The sequence below is a fragment of the Pinus tabuliformis genome, chromosome 9 (assembly GCF_031772625.1).
Source record: "Pinus tabuliformis cultivar Carrire ecotype Pingquan chromosome 9, CPIR1, whole genome shotgun sequence".
Lineage (NCBI taxonomy): Eukaryota > Viridiplantae > Streptophyta > Pinopsida > Pinales > Pinaceae > Pinus > Pinus tabuliformis.
This window is the reverse complement of record NC_142307.1, coordinates 2,011,727,182-2,011,739,229: the sequence shown is the minus strand read 5'-3', so window position 1 is coordinate 2,011,739,229 and position 12,048 is coordinate 2,011,727,182.

Sequence of the window (12,048 nt, the reverse complement as noted above, 5' to 3'; positions counted from 1 at the left end):
ATTAAAAAAAATTACACTCAAGAACAAGGACTTGTTTCCAACGATAGATGATTTGTTGGATCAGTTACAACAAGCCAAATATTTCACCAAGATGGACTTAAATTCGGGATATCACCAGGTTCGAGTCAAAGAAGAATCTACTTGGAATATCACCTTCAAAACTAGGAAAGGTTTGTATGAATGGTTGGTCATGTCATTATGCCTATGCAGTACACCAATTTAATTTATGAGGTTAATGAATGATATAGTGTGCCTTTTTATATATTCATTTTTTATTGTTTATTTAGATGATATACTAGTATTTAGTGCTCCCTAAGAGGATCACATGTCACATTTTATGTTGGTGCTAGAGACGTTAAAGAAGCACCAACTGCTAGAAAACCTGAAGAAGTGTGAGTTTGAATAACATTATTTGGTGTGTCTGTGATACGTGATTAGTAGAGGAGAGTTGAAGATAGATCGTGCTAAGATGGAGGCCATCACGCAGTGGTTGGTGCCTACTAATGTTTCTAAGGTTAGGAGTATCACTGGGGCAATGCGATACTTGAAGAAATTCATAGCATCATTTTTAACAATGGTAGCACCAGTCCATGCCATAACAACAAGTGGAAAGAGTTTCTAGTGGGAAAAGGGTCAATAGAGGGCCTTTGAGGATTTAAAGAAGAAGATCAATTAAGCATTGGTTCTAGCATTACCAAACTTTCACTATCCCTTCAAAGTGGAGACAGATGTGAATGGGTATGTTATGGGAGTAGTCTTGATGCAAGGAGGAAGGTCTATATGCTACCATTATAAAGTATTTCATGGGGTGGTTCCTAACTACTCTATCTATGACAAGGAGCTTTATGCCCTAGTACAAGTTATTAAGAAGTGGAAACAATATATAATGGGAAAGGATATAGTAATCTATACATATCATTAGCCATGACAGTACCTATAGGCCCCAAGTAAATTATAACAAACCAGGGATTACAAGTAGATGTGGTTTCTATAGCAGTTTGATTTAGTGACAAAGTATAATAAGGGAAGCACAAACAAGTTCGTTGACATGCTTCAAGGCCACCTGCATCAAAGATCTCAGCTTTGGAAACTCTTATGCACATGGAGCCTTTCACCCATAATGCATACAAAGAGTCATATACATAGTAGGAGGAGTTCAACGGGGTGTTCTAATAGTTTCAAAGCATGAGTCATTTGCATGATGGTGACAACACAGTTGACTACCGTGTCCAAAATGGGTTACTCTACAGGTTAGATTAGTGAAAAAGTATAATAAGGGAAGCACAAACAAGTTCGTTGACATGCTTCAAGGCCACCTGCATCAAAGATCTCAGCTTTGGAAACTCTTATGCACATGGAGCCTTTCACCCATAATGCATACAAAGAGTCATATACATAGTAGGACGAGTTCAACGGGGTGTTCTAATAGTTTCAAAGCATGAGTCATTTGCATGATGGTGACAACACAGTTGACTACCGTGTCCAAAATGGGTTACTCTACAGGTTAGATAAGTTATGTGTTCCTAAAGGTGAGCGACTGATCCAAACTTATGCAAGAACGCAACAAAATACAGATATAAGCATAAACACAGAGATGTAGCAGAAATAAACTTTCATTTCATTAATATCAAAGAACTAAAATATGCTTACATACAGAATGGAAATAAGCTAGCTCGGGCAATGGTAACCTATCTCTGAGAAGAGATGTGGTGGCTACATGCCTCTCAATTGTGTTACGATGAGGCTCGAAGGCCAATTTATTATTGAGAAACAATGGAAAACCCTAGACATAAAAAAATCTAACCCTAGGAGATGAAGCACCAAAACTATGGGCCCCGTTTGGGTAAGTTAGTACATCAACTTCCTGGGGCCGCGACTTTGGCATACAATCTTCATTTGATGTGCATAATACCTCGTTATAAAGATCTATCCGAGAAATACAACTTTCGAATGTAAATGTTGTTAAAAGCACCATTTTTTCTCATTTTTCCCAAAAAATGTCGTTTAGGGCCTAAAAAAGGCTCCGGAAGTTTAAGACTCAAAAAATTGTCAGAAATAGTAAATGGTGCTATAATTAAGGAAACTGAAAAACTAAAAGAGACAGTGGTGTGGATCCAAGTGGAAGAGATGAGTGGCCACCAATATCCACCTAGATCAGTCCACCCCCTTTTAGGAAGCAATGGTCCCCATTGCATTAAGTGCCTTCATGAGATGGGGAAACTTTTGATGAACTTAGTCCCTGGTGGGTCACTTGCCTTGGTGCAGGAGTTGGCCAGCTTTGACAACCCGATATAGTGGGATATTCCACTGGCGAGTTTTCTTGATCTTTGTGTCCATGATCCGATCCGTTGTGGCATGTTCCATGCAGTCTGGGTTTAACTATGTTGGTGTGAGTTGTTCTACAATGTCTTATGAGTCCAATAATGGTGGGAAGTATGGTCGAAGACAATCCACATTGAACACTGGGTGCAGGCCAAGGAATGGGAGAATGTTGAGCTCAAAATAATTGTCTCCCACAGCCTTGGTAATGGTGTAAGGCCCATATCAGAGTGTTCTGAGCTTTCGATGGGCTATGGTAAGGCATTCTTTCTATAAATGCAACTAAACTTTGTCACCCACTTGAAACTTGTGTGGCACCCAATGTTGATCATGTCACCTGCTTGTACTTAGCATTTAACTTCTCCAGGATGTAATGAACTTGTTGGCGAATGTGTTAGATGCGTTCAATAAATTTGGTTGCTTTATCATTCTCGAACAATACATGTGTGGATTCTATCTATGTAGTCGCATGAGGCATGGAAACATCAATCAAACATAATGGTTGAAATCCTAGACCCACTTGAAAGGGACTACGACCAGTCAATATATGGAGAGATTTGTTATAACTATGTTGCACATAGGGAAGACTCTCATCCTAGGTTCGTGGATGCTTGGAGTTATACATACAGAGCATGTGCACTATCATCCTATTGACAACCTTCATCTAGCCATCAGTCTAGGGATGTAATGCAATCGACTTGGTGAGCTTGGTGTCTAATAGTGTCTAGAGGCTTGACTAAAATGTGCTTAGGAACCTGTTATCCCGATCTGATATAATGGTCTGCGGGATCCAAAAATGTACCCACACTCATTCAAAGAAGAGTTTGGTAGTGTCCTCTGCTGTGATACTCTTCTTGCAGGCTGCCAATATAGCCATCTTAGAAAATATGTCCACGACCACAAATACATAGTCATTACCATGCTTGGTAGAAGGGAGGCCCGACATATAGTCCATGGAGATGGATTCCCAAGGCTGGTTGGGAGTAGGAAGAGGAGTGTACATGCCTTACTTCTTTATGGTTGGCTTGGCGATGGCATAGGTAGTGCAGGATCTGATATATTTCCCAACATCTAGTCGAAGTTTTGGCCAATAAAAGTACTTTTGTAGTATAGCCACAATTTTCTCCACACCAAAGTGTCATGCGACCCAACTATAGTGCGCCTCCTAAATCATCTTGGCATGCTCACTTGAAGGAACACAAAGGTGGCCCAGGTAGCATAATAATGTATCCTGGAGGTGGAAATCAGGAACTTTCTTTCCATCTACTAGCATCTGGTACGTGGAGGCAAACTCTGGATCATTTCTTATAGTTACAACCATCCAAGTTCTCGTGGCCACAAGAGTTGAGAACAGTTGTTAGTGTTGCAACTAGGGGTTGGAAATCTGCAACATGATTAGTGTTGACCTTTTTGTATTTAATGTTCAAGTGGAATTGTTGCATATATGTAGACCACTTTTGATGGTGATCGTTCTACAACTTCCCTTGTGTCTATATAAACTGAATAGGTCAGTGATCAGTGTGGATGACTGTCTCCTTCCCCAAAATGTAATGCTTCCATTTCCAGCAAGCCTACATGATGGAATACATCTCTTTATCATAGGTGGGGTACTTCCGAATTGTATCAAAAATTGTCTCACTATGATAGGCCACTGGATGCCTGTGTTGGGTGAGGATTGCACCAATAGCATAGTCGGAGGCATCTATCTCAATTTCAAATGGCTGATGCAAGTCTGGCAATGTGAGTACCAATGCAGAGTAGAGGCGGTGCTTCAACTCAATGAATGCCTTCTATTGGGACTCAGACCAAGAAAATTTTCTTTCGCTTCGCCCTTGGTAATCTAACTCAAAGGCTAAGTGATATGGGAGAATCCCAACATGAACCTCTGATAAAAATTTGCAAGGCCCAAAAAGTTGTGAAGCTTTGTTAGAGTGGTCAGGGCTGGCCAATCCCGAATGACTTGGATCTTAGTCAGATCCACATGCATGCCACGCTCATCTATGATGTAACCCAGATATTGGACCTGGCTCATGCCAAAGGTGCATTTCTCCAAGTTGGCACACATTGTGTTGTTGAAGGGTTTGAAGGACCTGTCGAATGTGTTGCAAGTGTTCTTCCCAACTCTTGTTGAAGATGAGGATGTCGTCGAGATAAAACACCACGAATGAGTTGGTGAAGGGCCGCAAGATGTCATCCATTAGCCTCATAAAAGTAGCAGAGGCTTTTGTTAATCCGAAGGGCATAACTAACCATTCAAAAAGGCCTTCCTTGGATTTGAAGGTGGCATTCCATACATCTATGGATCTATTGGAACCTGATAATAGCCAAACTTCATATTGATCTTGATGAAATACTTGGCCCTCTTGAGTTGTTCCAGATGGTCATCAATCTATGGGATTGGATACTTATTTCAGACAGTGATTTTGTTTAGTTCCTGATAATAAATGGAGAGCATCCAGGTCCTATCCTTCTTCTGTAAAAGTACAATCGGGCTCCCACAAGGCGAGGAACTTGGTCGAATGTGCCCCTTTTGCAGAAACTCTTAGATTTTCCGCTTGATCTCCTCATTTTCTAGAATTGAGTAGCGATATATTGACATGTTGGGTAGAGGTTCTCCGGGAGTCAAATTGATTGAGTTCTTGTCCTGATAGTGCAAGGGTACCCATGTGGGTGAGGAGAAGATGTCACAATATTCTTCCACTACCTTATCCACCTGCTTCTTCTACGTGGGGAAACCCTTCCTGAGGGCCATGGATGTGGCCATGATCTTTCCCTTACTTTGAGAGTGAATAAAAAAGAAAACAAATTTACTAGTCTAGGAGATGATCTTATTGCATTGCTTAGCAGATATTAAAGAGATGACGGTAGGCAAGGCTACCTTTGGTATCCTGTATAAATTATTACCCAAAGAAATAATAATAGTGTGACGCTTCCACAAGTATGGTTGGCCTAATAATACATCACAAACTTCAAGATGAGAAACGTCAAACAATACCTTATCTGTGAAGGGATTTATCCTATAGGGAAGGATGCACTACTAGCTAACTCAGAGATTTCATCCTTGGTGAAACCACTGGATGGTGTACGGCTGTGAGTGTGGTATGGTCAGTAGGCCCAACCACTTCGCGACCTTTGCTTAAATGAGGTTCTTTTGGCTCCGACTGTCGACAATGGACTGCAACGGCGAACCCTTCACCCATACCTGTGAGTGGAAGAGGCACTCCCCCTCCTATGGATCTTTAGGGTCATTCTTCTAGATCTTGGTGGTGGAAAAAGTGGTGTTGGGCTCCACATCAATAATCTTCTTCCCTTTTTCATTCCCCTTGTTAGGTTCTGACTCAGAGTTGGAACATGCATCTGATTCTAAAGCCTTTAGCTCGGCCACCAGTAACTGCTTAGCTCGACACTCACTTGTGTTGTGAGTGGGGCTCTTATGGAACTCACACCACTTTCCTATGTCCTTCTTTGACTTCGAGGTGTTGTTCTTTGCTTGTGACTTCGACAGGTTGTCCTGGGTCACCCTGCCTTGGCTTTGTCCTTTATTATGAGGTTTTGGGGTGGCTTTCCCTTGCTTCGGGTTCACAGATCCAAAGTCACGCTTCTTCTATTTAAACTTATGCTTGATATTAACAACGTGTCGATAAGCGGCACCAAGCGAGGAGATGTCTAGGAACTCCATCCTGTCCTGGATGTATTTGTGCATAAAACTATGGTACTTTAGTACCAAATTCCACTAAAAATCTAATACCCAACTTTGTGCGAAGGGTATGAAAAATATTTGTGAACTCTGTCACATCTTGGCCCCTTCACTAATGTAGTGTGGTCCAGTTTATGTACTTATCTTCATAGTTCTCGAAAGGATAATACTGCTCCTTGATGGTGTCTCAGAAAGACTTCCAAGTGGGTGCGGTTGAAAATAGTGAGGGTTCCTTCTCGTCCTTCTGCTCACAGTAGGTTTCCCACCAGTCCTTGATGTGGGGGTCGGCTTTAAGGAGTGAAAAAGTAATCTTTTCCCTATTGGAAAAATCATGAACTGAAAAATACCCTTCCAATAGATTTATCCATATATATACAGTGTTTGCATCTATCTGGCCTTAAATTACGGGAATATCAAAGTTGACTTGTACCTTGAAGGGAGTTGTGCCCCCAAATTGGCTACCAGATGAAGATGCGTTGCCTGTGGGCATCCACCGAAGGATCTGGGAAAATGTTTCCATCATCACGTTCCTCTGTAGCTCGAGGGATTCTTCAAGCAATATTTTGAAGGGATCCCTTGCTCCTTCATCTTTCTTTTCTTCCACCATGGGTGGCCGTCAGGGTTTGCGAGGCTAGTCTTGCAAAGGTTCAACCAGTTCGAGCCTTAACTCCTTATACCCTGACCTCATTGGGGACAAGCAAAGAAAAACAGAGAAAGAGAAAATCCCTCTAATGCCACTAATCCGAACTTACGCAAGAACGCAATAAAATACAGATATAAATATAAACACGTAGATGCAGCATAAATAAAACTTCATTTCACTAATATCAAAGAACTAAAGTATGGTTACATACAGAATGGAAATAAACTAGCTCGGGTGATGGTAGCTTATCTCTCAGAAGAGATGTGGTGGCTAAATGCCTCTCAACTATATTACAATGATGCTTGAAGGCCTATTTATTATTGAGAAATAATGGAAAACCCTAAACATTCAAAAACCTAACCCTAAGAGATGAATCGCCAAAACTATGGGCCCTGTTTGGGTAAGTTGGTACATCAACTTCCCGGGGTCGTAATTTTTGCATACAATCTATGTTTGGAGTGCACAATACCTTGTTAGAAAGATCTATCGGAGGAATACAACTCTCAAATGCAAACATCAAACAAGCATTCCAGTTTTCCCGTTTTTCCCAAAAAATGTTGTTTAAGGCCTCAAAACGGCTCCGGAAGTTCACGACCCAAAAATCTACCAAAAAAAGTAAATTGTTCTACAATTAAGAAAACTGAAAAACTGAAAGAGACAGAGGTGGGGGTCCAAGTGGAATAGGCGGGTGGCCACCAATATACACCTGGATCAGCAACTATAACTGATTAAAGAGGCTCACACCTCCAAAGTTGTAGGACATTTTGGTGTCAAGAAGATAGTGGAAAGCTTGCATAGGTATATGTATTGGTTAAGGATGCAATAATAGATATCTAGGTTCATAATAGGATGCATACTTTGTTGTACCAACAAGGCTACTAATAAGAAACAGGATCTATATCATCCTTTGCATGTACCACTCATCCATGGGAAAGAATTTCGATGGATTTTATAGGGGATTTACCAACAACAATGGAGGCACATAACTATATGTTTGTGGTAGTTTATAACTTCAACAATATGTGTGTTATAATTCCTTGTGAAAATACCATCAACGAGAAAGAAGCAATGGACTTTTTCTTTGGATAAGTTTGGGTACCCCTTAGGATACCAAGGAGCATCATTTTAGACAAGGACACCAGATTTCTTAGTGAATTTTGGACTACATTGTAGCAGAATATGGACTTCAAGTTTATGAGGTCTACAAAATTCCATCCACAAACAGATGGGAACATGTAGAGAGTCAATAGAACCTTGTTGCAATTTTTGAGTGGTTATAATTAGAAGCATCCAAAGAGTTGGGATGAAAATATGGTATATATACAACATTATTTGATCCAGGAGGATCCAAAAAGGTTATATTTTCAATGTCCTAAAACTCAACGAAACCTATCTCAAATTGAAGAGCTCGCCATACTCAATCAAATGGCATGAACGACACCTCAATTTGACAATGTATGCGAAATTTATGGCCCACTAAAGTTTTTGGAAACAAAACAAAAGAATTGCATGTAGGAACTACGAATTACCATGTGGCAGGCTAACGTCAATAGTACAGATGCTGACATCATCCATACAGATGATGAAATTAGTAGGGTGATGTGGAGATACGGATTAATCAAAATATGACACATGTTAGGTGACATCAGCAACCCATTCAACGATATGGACCAATCACATTGCGACATGTGGTGCTTAGTCAATAGCGTGCTGATTTCCTTAATGAGGTGACATTTTGCACCTACACAGCGGTCGACAGTGACAAAATTGTCGAAAAATGACCACTGGGGCCTATTTATAATAAAAATTAAAAAACAAAAATTAAATTGCCGACTAGTGGGTGGTCAAACCCTGTCGGTCGGCCCGGGGGTCATTAATATATATATATATATAGATATATATAGATAGATATACAAACACCGGTGGGGTCGCTAGCCGATCTATCAGCGGTGTTACCTGACACCATAAAAAAGTAGATGCCAATAACAAACCAAAATAACGTGCCAAGTTTCTTACTCCATTGGGGTTCGACCCCGGGTAAACCAATTTTGGGCGACCACCAATGTGCCAACAGGGCAAACTTTGGTTGGTCCGCCCATTTCAATCATATAAATCGCCCATCAAAACCATCATGGGGAGGAGGCCACGTGGAAATTTTTGAAGAGTTCAATTGTTAGAAAATTATATATTACGGAGCAATGGAACACATAAAATATTGCAGAAATATAAACACAAAAAACGCACAAAACAAGAGAGACACAGATATACGTGGTTCACCCAGTTTGGGCTACGTCCACCCCGAACAGCCAGTCCTTCCTTTCTATTATCCAGCAAAATGAAGAGACACAACCTACAGCAAATCCGCTGTAATATCCTCTGTTTTCTCTCACAGTCTCACCTCTCTGTTTCTCGCTCACAGAATACACATCTATATCTCAGCCTCAAATACAATGCCCTCATACAAAGAGAGGGGGTTGCCTTCTAGGGAAAAAAACCCTAAACTAAACATAAGTTCTACCGTCAGATCATCTGCCTAATGAACGGCCCAGATTGACTAGAAATTACTATACTTTTACAAGGCAATTTTACATTTGTTTTTAGCTTCGGGGGCGCTGCCCCCGAGCCCCCGCCGGGGGACCGCTGGCCCCTGGACCCCCGCGGGGGGGGACAAGTCCCCCCCCGCACCCCCCCCATGTGGAGGGGTGTACAAACTTCCTAGGGTATACATCCGACTGAAACAAAGACCTCTGAACAATCATGCTCCACACACAACATCAATCGATGGAACCATGTGCTGGAACCGAGCGCCCAAGGGTCCCACTCGGGCACAGAATCCAAAAAAGATTATAGGGAATATTCCCTGAAATATTCCACAAAGAATCTTTGAGATTCCCTAGAGCCCAAAAATTCACCACAGAAGAATTAGGTTGAGTTTATACTCATCTTACTTGATTTTTCGTAGGAATCACAGTGGTAAGGTCATATTTGTTATCTAGGTAGTTGAATTTCAGTGAACCTGCGAGAATGAATCTTTGGGGAATATTTGAGATTCCCTCGAATCCCATATTTTGACCAAAGCAGAAAGGGTCGAGTTTATAGTCATTTTTCACGACTTTTCACCATGAATTCAAAAATGTAGTCCATTTTTTCAATAGAGGTGTACATTTTTAGGCCATCCCCATAAGTGGAGGTATAAGGTGTCATTTTTTACATGCATGTAATTTTATTTCATTGAAGATTAATGAAAGAGGCCTCCCCACATTGAGCAGGGCCCAAAGACATAACCCAGACTATGTGATCTCTGTTATCAACTTGTTTTTGTTTCTCCTTCTCATGGTTGTCTTTTATTTCCACCTCTTTTATGTGTGTGAATCTTATGGTTACATTCCCTTTTAAATGTAATTTTGTATGCATATTTGAAGTAAAATGATCTGGATCAAGTTTGGTATCAGAGAAGGTCTTCTGTTGATATGAATTGCAAGTGTATGATAACCAGGGAAAAGATCCAAAGAGGTGAAGGAAAACTTAAGTCCTTTAATCCATAAGTGGAGTGTGCAATACAAAGAAGGAAAATGGCAGATGAAGATGCTTGGTCGAAGGAAGAGTGAAATTTTTGCAATGTCTTCTACACCATGGCAGAAAAGGTTGACAAAATGTTTACAGAGTATGAGAAGACAATGGTGAAGCAGGAGAAGAAATAATCAGATGATCATGCCTCAGTAAATCAAGGAGGAGGAGAAGATACTCTTGAACCCCCCTCTCCATCTGTTAGTGAATGCTCCACTTTTCCCTCATCTTCTCAACATTTTAAAAGTAGAAAAAATCATAAAAATCATTTTTTCAAGATGGATGTCAAGTTTGATTTGCTTGTATTTAATGGAGAATCTGATGAAAAAAATAGCTAATTGGATCAAATAGGTTGAATTATATTTCCACATACAATGAATCAAAGAGGATGAGGCCATGATCTAGTTAGCATCCCTTCAATTGAGTGGCACTGCTCTCATATGGTGGGAAGGTAAGATGTAAAAAGACGGTAAGAGTAATTGTAAACTTCTCTCATCTTGGTCAAAGTTTGTTTCTTCTTTGAGAGGACAGTTTTACCAATTGGGCTACAAACATAAGGCCATGATGGAATGAAAACATTTGAAACAAGGTAAATTTCAAAATGTTCAGAATTTCACAGAGGAGTTTAGGAAGAAAGCATTAGCATTGAATGTTCCATTAGACTCTCTTGAGATGTTGATGAAATGCATTGTCTCTTTGCATAGTTATTTGTGTCCTTCATTATTATTATTTGAACCTAAAACTCTTGATGAGACTAGTGTGAAGGTTGTACTTGAAAGCAAGGGGAAGCATGAATAAGATGACCATTCAAGGAGGACAACGACAACTAAGAGAAAGGAAGAAAATCCCTCTTGTACTCATTGTGAGAAAGAAGGGCATGATGAGGAGAATTGTTGGAAATTGCATCCAGAATTAAGGCCAAAGAGGAATGGAAGAAATGAGAAGCAAAATATGGTCGCAACCATGCAACAAGACCAAGAATCTAAATCAAAGCATGATGAGAAGGTCGCAGTTGCTAAATTTGCAGGTATTGGACCAATTGACATGGGATCAAATTCAGGTGATGAGATGAATATTGCAGCTCTTGGAATTGTAGGTGATGGACCTATTGACTTGGGTTCTGATTCAAGTGATGAGACAAATATTTCAATAGATGTTGTACCAAAAATGACAAGGGAACCAAAGACTCATGGCTCCAGAACTTGAAGAGATCAACCAAAGCATTAAAGTTGAGAATTTTGAACTAAGGAGACTCCTACAAGAAGCAAAGGAGGAGAAACAAAGGTTGTGACATCAATTAAAAGCCAAGGAGGAAGCCTTAGAAAAGTTGCGGCATAACAAAACTAAGGTAAAAAGTGATTCTTCAATTTCATGTTCTTTTTATGATTATGATTTCGCTACCTTTGAGAAACATTGATCTGTAAAATGTCATGGATATTCCACTGGATAGTTCGTCACAACAGATCTGATAATATTGTATTAAAAATCTAAGATTCTACATTATTACAATTTTATTAAACTTTAAGATCTATAGATTTAACTATAATTAGTGCATGCATGTGAATGGAAATTATGTAGAAAAGTAGAGAACGACAAAATAAGCACACACACACACACAAGACAAAAGATATGCTCTAGGAAACCCTTTCGGGAGAAAACCCAGCTGGAAGGTGAGGCTTCATCGCTCTCTTTCTATGTTCGGAAATATGGCTACAAGTACAAAGAAGTAATGCATGTGGCTCATGGGTTGATACAGTGCACAAATTCTCTTTGTGTGCTCCTCTCCTGGATATCTTTGCTTAGCTATAGAACAAAATTCTCT